The sequence below is a fragment of the Nomascus leucogenys genome, chromosome X, assembly GCF_006542625.1.
Source record: "Nomascus leucogenys isolate Asia chromosome X, Asia_NLE_v1, whole genome shotgun sequence".
NCBI classification, from domain to species: Eukaryota; Metazoa; Chordata; class Mammalia; order Primates; family Hylobatidae; genus Nomascus; species Nomascus leucogenys.
Genome location: NC_044406.1, coordinates 41990171 through 42001910, shown reverse-complemented (window position 1 = coordinate 42001910; position 11740 = coordinate 41990171). Strand labels below are relative to the sequence as shown.

At 46.0% G+C, this 11740-nt stretch overlaps 1 pseudogene; it reads right to left on the bottom strand.

Annotated features, from left to right (window-relative positions):
• Nucleotides 1-6912: 6912 nt before the first annotated feature.
• Nucleotides 6913-7765, bottom strand: LOC100579785 (annotated as a pseudogene).
• Between the last annotated feature and the right edge of the window lie 3975 nt (nt 7766-11740).

Sequence of the window (11740 nt, the reverse complement as noted above, 5' to 3'; positions counted from 1 at the left end):
CTCTCTTCAAAGCTGTCAGACAGGGACATTTAAGTCTGCAGAGGTTATTGCTGCCCTTTGTTTGTCTGTGCCCTGCCCCCAGAGGTGGAGCCTACAGAGGCAGACATGCCTCCTTGATCTGTGGTGGGCTCCATCCAGTTTGAGCTTCCCAGTCGCTTTGTTTACCTACTCAAGCCTCAGCAATGGCGGGCGCCCCTCCCCCAGCCTCGCTGCCACCTTGCAGTTTGATCTCAGACTGCTGTGCTAGCAATGAGCGAGGCTCCGTGGGCATAGGACCCTCTGAGCCAGGCATGGGATATAATCTCCTGGTGTGCCGTTTGTTAAGCCCATTGGAAAAACGCGGTATTATTAGGGTGGGAGTGACCCAATTTTCTAGGTGCCATCTGTCACCCCTTTCTTTGACCAGGAAAGGGAATTCCCTGACCCCTTGTGCTTCCCTCGTGAGGCAATGCCTCACCCTGCTTCAGCTCGTGCATGGTGTGCTGCATCCACTGTCCTGCACCCACTGTCCAACACTCCCCAGTGAGATGAACCTGGTACCTCAGTTGGAAATGCAGAAATCACCCATCTTCTGCATCACTCATGCTGGGAGCTGTAGACTGGAGCTGTTCCTATTCAGCCATCTTGGCTCCACCCCCCCAGGTCCTATCCATTCTGCATCATGTCCAGTGAGGGGGGTCTGTGGTATAACATGAACCCCATAGTTAATTTTACTCTGCGAGTCATTGGCTATAAGTGGTCATTTAGAGTCTCCCCCACCCCAGGCCAGTAGTTTGCTGCAGAGATCGTTGTCCCCATTGCTCTGTGCACATGTGCGAGTGTTTTTTCTATCTCTTTCTTTTTTTTTTTTTTGTTGTTTTTGAGACGAAGTTTCATTCCTGTTGCCCAGGCTGGAGTGCAATGGCAATCTTGGCTCACCTCAACCTCTGCCTCCCAGGTTCAAGCGATTCTCCTGCCTCAGCCTCCCCAGTAGCTGGGACTACAGGCATGCGCCACCACACCCTGCTAATTTTGTGTTTTTAGTAGAGCCGGTGTTTCTCCATGTTGGTCAGGCTGGTCTCAAACTCCTGACTCAGGTGATCCACCCGCCTCGGCCTCCCAAGGTCCTGGGATTACAGGCGTGAGCCACCGCGCCCGGTGAGTGTTTTTTCTTTTAAGGTCACATTCTTACAAGTGGAATAGTTTCATCAAAGGAGCCATTCATTCAACAAACACCTAATGACTGCCTACTCTCTGGTGGGTGCTGTTCTAGGTGCTGGGAAGACATGGGGGAATTAGAAGGCCACATGTGCCTGCCTTGATGGAGTGGAAATTCTTGTGAAGGATGTTTCCAGTTTTTATTTTGGTAGATGCTGCCACATTGCTGTCCAATTACTGGCATCCTCAGCTCACTCCTGGGGTGGGAAATTTGAGGCAGGTGAATAAACTCCTTGGCCTTTGCTCTCTGCATGATCTTCAGGGTCAGGACCTGGGACGGGTGATCCCTCTAGGGTCGTGAGTATGAAATGACGGGAGGTGGGGATGGAAGGGTCCACTGGGGAGCAGGGAGGCAGAGAAGGAACGGTTGACAAGGCATTTGCACAGAAGCTTCCTTGATCGCACCACCAGGGGGCCTACGGGAGGAGGGGACAACAAATCAAAGATGGAAACATCCTGCCAGGCGATATCACTGCGGTAGGCAGAGACAGAACAGTCAGCTCTGGGAGGCATCACTGGGTAGGGGGCTTGGATCAAACCATTTTGTGTGTTGGGGGGACTCGAAGGGCCGCTTCCACCCCATGCAAGTGGTTGCAGCCCAAGCCTCTGAAGAAGGCAGGAATGACACTACCTTGACTGTCTGTAGCCCACACCCACCCTCTAATTTCCCATCCCAGGCAGGCACCGGCTAGCATAAGAGGCCTCCACATCTCCCCGGTTCCAGTCCCAGCTCCTTGGGCTCTGCCTTTCTTGGCTTTTTGACTTTGAAACCGTGGTTTGCGCGTGCAGGGGCACGCGATTGTATCCAAGCAGAAGGGAGCGGGCCGCAAGGCTCGTTCTGGGATCTGACTGGTCAACTCGAGTTTTCATTTTTCCTAAGCTTTTTCTGCACGCAAAAGGGGCAAACTCCCACACCTCAACTCGGTCGCGCGCCCAGCTCCAATTGGTCGCTGGTTCGGCGCAGGCTCAATGGTTGCTTGGCCAGAGTTCTGGGCTGCGGTTCCTGGGACTTTTGGGATGAGAAGAGAGATTCGAATCCTGTCTCAGTGCCTCGAGACTGACATTTGTCAAAGGGACCAAAGATAGTAAATCCTGTAGTAGAATTCACGGAGATCACTGGCTCATAGCCGCGCTCTGCCTCTTAGAGCACGGGTGATGGGGGCTGACTTCATGTAAGCTCCTGCAGTCTTGTGCTGCCCATTCATCCCTAAACTCAATCACAAGCCCAGCAGGCGCCCTGCCTCCAGTCAGTCATTCTTGCAGTGTATTCATTTATTCATTCATTCTTTCCATTGCTAAAATTGCATCGTCGGATTTGGGATTTAGGGAAACTTCAAAGAAAAAATTTTATTAAGTATAATTCCTGCCCTGGTGGAGGGCCCCTCACCCCAGGACCACAGAGCAGGGGTCCCTTAGACGAGCCCAGTCTCCAGTAGCTGGTACTTCTGTGATGAAATATTTTCCCATGTGGGTTTTCTTTCTTTTTTTGATTTTGATTTTTCAATCAAAAGTGGCTTTGTGATGTTATTTATTTATTTATTTTTTAAATTATTCTTTAAATTCTGGGTTACATGTGCAGAATGTGCAGTTTTGTTATGTAGGTATACACGTGCCCCGGTGGTTTGCTGCACCCATCAACCCGTCACCTACATTAGGCATTTCTCCTAATGTTATCTCTCCCCTAGCCCTCTACCCCCCGACAGGCCCCGGTGTGTGATGTTCCCCTCTCTGTGTCCATGTGTTGTCATTGTTCAACTCCCACTTATGAGTGAGAACATGGTTTTCTGATCTTGTGATAGTTTGCTGAGAATGATGGTTTCCAGCTTCATCCATGCCCCTGCAAAGGACATGAACTCATCCTTTTTTATGGCTGCATAGTATTCCATGGTGTATATGTGCCACATTTTCTTAATCCAGTCTATCATTGATGGACTTTTGGGTTGGTTCCAAGTCTTTGCTATTGTGAATAGTGCCACAATAAACATACATGTGCATGTGTCTTTATTATAGAATGATTTATAATCCTTTGGGTATATGCCCAGTAATGGGATTGCTGGGTCAAATGGTATTTCCAGTTCTAGATCCTTGAGGAATTGCCACACTATCTTCCACAATGGTTGAACTAATTTACACTCCCACCAACAGTGTAAAAGTGTTCCTATTTTTCCACAACCTCTCCAGCATCTGTTGTTTCCTGACTTTTCAATGATAGCCATTCTAACTGGCATGAGATCTCATTGTGGTTTTGATTTGCATTTCTCTAATGACCAGTGATGATGAGCATTTTTTCATATGTCTGCTGGCTGCATAAATGTCTTCTTTTGAGAAGTGTCTGTTCATATCCTTTGCCCATTCTTTGATGGGATTGTTTGCTTTTTTCTTGTAAGTTTGTTTAAGTTCTTTGTAGATTCTGGATATTAGCCCTTTGTCAGATGGATAGATTGCAAAAATTTTCTCCCATTCTGGAGGTTGCCTGTTTACTCTGATGATAGTTTCTTTTGCTGTGCAGAAGCTCTTTAGTTTACTTAGATCCCATTTGTCAATTTTGGCTTTTGTTGCCATTGCTTTTGGTGTTTTAGACATGAAGTCTTTGCCCATGCCTATGTCCTAAATGGTATTGCCCAGGTTTTCTTCTAGGATTTTTATGGTCCTAGGTCTTATGTTTAAGTCTTTGATCCATCTTGAGCTCAATTTTGTAAAAGGTGTAAGGAAAGAGTCCAGTTTCAGTTTTTTGCATATGGCTAGCCAGTTTTCTGAACATCATTTATTAAATAGGGAATATTTTCCCCATTGCTTGTGTGTGTCAGGTTTGTCAAAGATCAGATGGTTGTAGCTGTGTGGTGTTATTTCTGAGGCCTCAGTTCTGTTCCATTGGTCTATATATCTATTTTGGTACCAGTACCATGCTGTTTTGGTTACTGTAGCCTTGTAGTATAGTTTAAAGTCAGGTAGCGTGATGCCTCCAGCTTTGTTCTTCTTGGGTTTTCTTTTTGCTGTTAATTCCAGAAGTACATTAAGGACCTGGAGCCAGGTTTAATATCTTGAGATGGTACAGCAATCTAGTATTTTTTTTTTTTTTGAGATGATGTCTTGCTCTGTTGCCCAGGCTGGAGTGCAGTGGCACAATCTCTGCTCACTGTAACCTCTGCCTCCCAGGTTCAAGCAATTCTCCTGCCTTAGCCACCCTAGTAGCTGGGATTACAGGCATGCACCACCACACCAGGCTAGTTTTTGTATTTTTAGTAGAGACGGAGTTTCTCCATGTTGGCCAGGCTGGTCTTGAACTCCTGACCTCAGGTGATCCACCCACCTTGGCCTCCCAAAGTGCTGGGATTACAGGTGTGAGCCACCTTGCCTGGCCCAGCAATCTACACAACATAAATCTTTATCTAAAGGCAATTAAAAATTCTTCTGTTCGCAGTGTATGTTTCCAACATTTCCTCTTGTGATGGATAGGAAAATGAGAAAAAGCCACCTAGTGGAAAAAAAAAAAAAGTAAATGTAAATGGGAGGAAAAAAGCAACCCCCAACAGTGAATACAAGCATATGCAAATGAACCTAACTCTTAATCAAAACCATAACCCACAGGGAAAAGTATTCTTCCAGACAACTTTGAATACAGTTTCCTGGCTGTGTCAGTCTTATCACAGAGGAAGGGCTCCATGTGCACAGCCTTCATTATTCAATTTTATTTTCTTTTTGTCAAGAGTTCTGAATGCTTCCTGTTTCTTTTAATCAGGATGTTGACATTTACCTGAAGCCAAATTTCTCCAGGACAAGGGCAGCAAACTATTAGCAAATAACCCAGACTGTTTTTAAATCAGTTCTTTGTTGGGAATTGCCTTGGAATACAAGTCAGAACTCGCAAGAAGGTGGCTGGAGCAGTCTCACTCTTCTCCCTGGTCCCTTCACTTCTCCAGCCCCTGGAGTAGTCCGGGCCACTTGTTTCTGGCTGCTGAAGGCCATGCTTGTCACTATCCCTTTCCTAGGATCCTACTCTGAACTCTGTCTTTTTATATCAAAGGGGTGTTGAGAAGTCATGACTTGTGGCTGCTTCTACTTGCAACTGTTTGTCCTATTGGCCCTAATATGGCTCTAAAACCCCACATTATATTCCTCTCCTGGAAAAAGCATAGAAATGGGACTGTTCACAGTGCTATTAGCAGCTATTAATAGTCTGATTGACCAGATGAATGAGTCATTTAGCAAGTGTCTAAGGGAATGAGACATTACCAGAGGGGTCCCTTTTGGTGGACAGGGGAAGGGGAAGGAGGAAAAGGTCCTGGAGATTTTCTGGGGGCCCAGGGTGCAGTGCAGTTGGCATGCATAATAGAGGAGAAGGAAGAGAGTGCAGAGGGGATGCCAAAAGGAAAAAGGGAAAACCCTGAAGAAACACACCCTGTTTAAAATGTTACTGAGAACGTTCCCTTTCCTTTACATCTTTTAGTGTATGCACTGTCCTTTCGCTGTTAGAGCGCCTCAACGTGTTCCCAAGGCAGGGTACCCAGAACATGGCAGTTTTGTTGAGATAGTAGTAAAGATATCAATTAACCTCACACAGGTCTTTTTTTTAATTACTTTAAGTTCTGGGATACATGTGCAGAACATGCAGGTTTGTTACATAGGTATACATGTGCCATGATGGTTTGCTGCACCTATCAACCCGTCATCTAGGTTTTAAGCCCCGCATGCATTAGGTATTTGTCCTAATGCTCTCCTTTCCCTTGCCCCCCACCCTCTGACAGGCCCCGGTGTGTGATGTTCCCTCCCTGTGTCCATGTCACACAGCTGTTAATAAAGAACTGATTCTCTGTCCTATCCAGGCGCTTGCCCTTGTAACATTTCTTTTTTTTTTTTTGAGGTTTCAATATTTTATTCAAGTTTTTTTTAAGTGATGTTAATTACAGCATTTGAAGGGGAGGATCTAATTCCACACAAAATGGAAGACTCTAAAATGTACCCATTAAACTGCTAAGAAGCAAATTGAGTGGTGAGAATACAACAGAAGTCCAGTTTAGATTCTGAGTGTTGTCACCATATGATTACAATCACACAGACACTTCCAAGCTTATAGATGGAGCTCCCGGAATCTATTTCATACTCTGGTGCAAGGGCAAAAAAAAAACACAACACAAGAAGGAATAAGTCCTGAATTATTGGCTTCATCACATCCACCTTCTCCACCCCAAAATGGCACAAAAGAAACAGTGACCCCACCCTGCAGACCTTTTGGTGTAAAAGAAGTGATGATGAACTGGGGTGAGAACAGGTCATGAAGATTTGTCTAAAAAAGTCCCATTCAGGTGAGTTTGTACACAACATCAAGAAGCGAGCCTGTCATCAATTAGGGTTAGGAAACCAAGGTTCGATTCTCAGGAAATCACAATTTCATTCATTTACTCAAATGAATTTACAAAGTGCCTACATATTATCAGCTTCCACTTGCAGCCATTTCTAAATAAAAAAGAAACTTGGCATCTCAAAGGGGCCACCAAGTTCCCCCCGAGTCTACCACTGAAAGGACCTTTTTTGGAAATGGGTTTCTTCTGTACCTCCGGAAGGGTAACATCTTAAAGCTGAATCAACTTTAACGTGGAGGGCTAACATATTTAGCAATACTTGCATCCCAGACATACAGCATTAAAAGATACATTAAATTCTGAAGGTAGCTATGCTGCAAAATAGTTTAAAATTAAACAATAGTACAGTATTCATTTATGCTTGAAATTCCAGTCCTAGACCAAGCTTGTGGCCACCAGCATTGATGTTCTTGCCATCCAGAAGAGCTGACAGTGTCAGTTTGATACCTGGCTTTAGAGTCTGAGTGTATCCTAAACCTATCAGGCCGGAGTTGTTCACTTTAGCCGAGAAGCAGGCATCAGGGTCAATCTGATACTTGGCTGCTATTCCGAAGCACATGTTACTGTTTCCTGCTGTCCAGGCAAGATTGACAGCGGTCTCTAACTTCTTGTTCACTTTCTGGTAAATGAGGCTGCCAAACTCTGTTCCGTCATTCACGTTAGTGTGAAGCCAGAATTCATCAGTCTCGTAGCCAACTGCAAAATTGCTATGGGTCACTCTGGACTTTGCAGTCTCAAAATTCATCTGGTAGCCGGCCAGCCAGCCCTTGTAACCCAGCACCAGAGCACCCAGGATGGAAGGCCCAGCAATGTCAAAATCTATGTCGCAGTCCAGGTTAATGTGCTCCTGCTTGTACCCTGTCTTGATTTTAGCATTTTTTTCCCCCAGTGTTAGGTGAGAAGGGTGAATCGAAGGTCAGCTTCAGTCCACATGCAAGCTGATCTTCCATGGTAATCTAGGTGCCTAGTGTATTGTCGGTGTTCCATTTCTCAGTAAATGTCAGGCTGTACTCAGTCCATTTGTACTTGGTTTCCAGAATGCCCGTCACTTTGGTGGTCTCAGTGTTGGCTGAGCCTGAGCTTGTAAATTCCAATCCATTCTCACATTTTGTTTTCAAATCAAGCTTTATTAAGCCAAATCCATAGTCCTTGGTGAAGACATCCTTGGCAGATTTGCCAAGATCGGCATACGTGGGCAGCATAGCCATCTTCTGCTCAGAGGCGGTGGCGGCGGGCTCAGAGATGGCTACGGCAGGCCCTTGTAACATTTCTATGCTGCCTGTGATATCTGTTGAAGTACACTTTTCAAAAAGTCACAAGCGTGGCCCTGATACAAATACAGAGTGAACATGTATCACAAGGTGCATTCTCTGGCAACTGTTGCTGAGATGAGGTTTGTTGGCAAGACTTTGCTTATTTATTTAGAGACAGGGTCTCGCTATGTTGCCCAGGTCAGAGTGCAGTGGCACAATCTTGGCTTACTGCAGCCTCCAATTCCTGGGCTCAAGTGGTCCCCCCACCTCAGCCTCCAAGTAGCTGGGACTATAGGTGTGCACCACCACAGCTGGCTAATTTTTTTTTCTTTTTTGAGACAGGGCCTTGCTCTGTCATCCAGGCAGGAGTGCAATGACATGATGGCTAATTAATTTTTTTTTTTTGCAGAGATGGGTGTCTGTCTATGTTGCCCAAGCTGGTCTTGAACTCCTGGCCTCAGGCGATCCTTCCACCTTGGCCTCCCAAAGCTCTGGGATTACAAGTGTGAGCCCCTGAGCCTGACAAGACCTTTAGTAAGCATCAACCCTGTAAAAGGGAGGGGACAGAAGTATAACTGGGCAGAGGAACAAACGGAACTACAATGGAGAGCCCAACAAAGCCCTGGCCAGCTAATTTGGACAGGCGTTCTGGAGTAAGTGTCTTAGCTTGGGCTGCTGGAACACATTAACTATAGACTGGGAGGCTCAAACACAAAGTATTTATTTCTCCCTGTTCTGGAGGCTGGAAGTCCAAAATCAGGGTGCCAGTATGGCTGGGTTCTGGTGAGGGCCCTCTTCCGGTTGCAGACATGCCTACTTCATGTTGTGTCCCTGCATGGTGGAAACAGAGCTAGCTAGTTCTCTGGCTCTAATCCTATTAGCAGGCACTAATCGCATTAGCAGAGTCCTCATGACCTCATGACCTTTCACAGGCCACACCTCCTAACACTATCACATTGGGATTAGGGTTTTCACATGTGAATTTTTGTGGAGTGGGGAGTGTAGGGGAACAAACATTCAGTCCATTGCAGTGAGTACTGTTCACCTGAGTGTCTTGTGTTGAGCCAAGATGGCTGGCCCTTTATTCCCCCATGGCCTCACTGAGTCACTGCTTGTGGGCCATCCTAGGAAGCATGTGACCTCAGCCCAGGCAGCTCTTTGAAGCTGAGGCAGGCCCTGAAAGAACTTGAAGGGGGCCTGGGTGGTACGGGTTTATGTTTGCATTATCTATTCCTCTACATATAATCAGGGAGCTGTTCCTCTAAAATTCTGGTGGGCTGCTGTTCTTTCAGGGTAACTTAATGAGGGCAACTAGTGGGATGAATCCTAACCCTTGCCATTGGAGCTGGTCTTAGACAACTGCACTAGGAAAAGAAAAATATCCAGACTTTTCAAGGACTGTTGGACACAGGGTCTGAGTTGACATTGATATCTAGAGACTCAAAGTGTCATTGTGGCCCCTCTGTTGGAGTGGGGTGTACAAAGGCCAGATAATAAGTAGAGTCCTGGCCCAAGTCCACCTTATAGTGGGACTTTATGGTGCTTACAGTGGGGCAATGGGGCCAAGGCCCCAACTGGTTGTCATTTTACTGGTCTTTGAATGTATAATTGGGATTGACATAATTGGCAGTTAGCGTAACTCCTACATTGGTTCCTTGGCCTGTGGGGTAAGAGCTGGGATGTGGGGAAGGTTAAGTGGAAACCTCTGGAACTGCCTGTGTTGGTTTCCTGGGGCTGCCATAATAAAGTATTACAAACTGGGTGGCTTAAATAACAGAAGTTCATCATCTTACAGTTCTGGAGGCCAGAAGTCCAAAATCAAGGTGTTGTCAGGGTTGATTCCTTCTGAGGGCTATGAGGGAGAATCTGTTCCTTGCCTCTTCCCTAGTTTCTGGTGGTTTGCTGCCAATCTTTGGCTTTCCTTGGCTTGTAGAAGCATCACTCCAATTTCTGCCTTCATCTTCATGTGGCGTGTGTGTGTGTGTCTATGTGTCTGTGTGTCTGTGTCCAAATTTCCCTTTCTTATAAGAACACCAGTCATATTGGATTAGGGGCCCACCTGCTTTAGTATGATCTCATCCTAACTTAACTAATTTACATCTGTAATGCCTTTATTTCCATATAAGATTACTTTCTGAAGTAGTGGGGGTTAGGACTCCAACATCTGAATTGCAGTGGGGTGGAGGAACACTATTCAACCCATAACACTACCCTCCACTCAGCAGAGGATCAAAAGCAATTTTGGATCCTGGGGGTATGGCTGAAATTAGCGCCACCTTTAAGAATCTAGAAGATGTAGGGATGGTGAGTCTCATCGTGTCTCCATCTAATTTGTCAGTCTGGCTCCTTCAGAAACTGGTTGGATCCTGAAGGTTGACAGTGGACTGCCACAGTTCAACCAAATAACAGCAGCCCCAGTGGCAGCCAGATGTTGTATCATTTCTAGGGAAGCTTAACCTGGCCTCAGGTCCATGGTATGTGGCCCTCAATTTGTCGAATGCATGCTTTTCTATCCCTATCAGAAAATAAGATCAAAAACAGTTTACAATCACACAGAATGGGAGACAATATTCATTTATAGTTTTGTCCCAAAGTATTTTAACTCTCCTGCCTTCTGTCATAATTAGTAAAAGGGAATCTGGACAGTCTGGATACCCCACAAAACATCACATCAAGTCATGATATTGATCACATTATGTAAGAGGGGGCCAGCACAGTGAAGGACTTGGTAAGACACATGGGCTCCAGAGGGTGGGAGATGAACACTGAAAATTCAGGAAATTGCCACGTGCCTACAAATGTTAGAAGTTCAGTGATCTGGAATTCAGTCCTAGAATGTTCCCTCCAAAGTAAAGGACAAGCCAGGCACGGTAACTCATGCCTGTAATCCCGGCAGTTTGGAAGGCCAAAGGAGACAGATCGCTTGAGGTCAGGAGATCAAGACCAGACTGGCCAACATGGTGAAATCCTGTAGCCGAGCGTGGTGGTGCACGCCTGTAATCCCAGCTACTTGGGAGGCTGAGAGAGGAGAATCACTTGAACTCAGGAAGCGGAGGTTGCAGTGAGCTGAGATCGCGCCACTGCACTCCAGCCTGGGCGACAGAGTGAAACTCTGTCTCAAAACGAAAACCAAAAAAACAAAAAAATCCACAAAGTAAAGGACAGATGATTGCATCTTGCATCTCCCACCACGAAGGAGGGACAATGCCTGGTGGGGTTCATCAGATTCTGCAGGCAGCATATTTGACCCCTGGGAATATTGCTTTGGCCCATATACCACATGATATAGAAGGCTACCAGCTTTGAATGGAACCCAGAGCAGGAAAGGGCCTCATAGCAGGTTCAGGATGCAGTTCAAACTAGAGTGTTGGAAGTATCAGTGGTGGGAAAAGATGGTATAGAATTTGTAGTCAGCCCCAGTGGGCATATCCAAGCTCTGACTTCTGAGGTTTTGGAGCAGGCCCATGACATGTACAGTGGAGAATTATACATTTTTAAGAAATTGGCCCTGGGCAGGGCATGGTGGCTCATGCCTGTAATACCAGTACTTTGGGAGGCCGAGGTTGCAGTGAGCCATGATCGCTCCACTGCACTCTAGCCTGGGCGACATAGCTAGACAATGTGTGAATTGTTTTTTTAAAAAAAGGCCCAGGCAAATCCTGACACAGGCTACAACATGGATGAACGTGGAGGACATTATGCTAAGTGAAATAAGCCAGTCACAAAAGAACAGATACTATATAATTCCACATATTATGAGGTACCTAGAGTAGTCAAAATCATAGAGACAAAGCAGAATGGGGGATGCCAGGGGCTGAGGGGAGTGGGAAATGGGGAGTCTTTTAATGAGTATAGAATTTCAGTTATGCAGCTGGCGCAGTGGCTCACGCCTGTAATCCCAGTACTTTGGGAGGCCGAAGCAAGTGGATT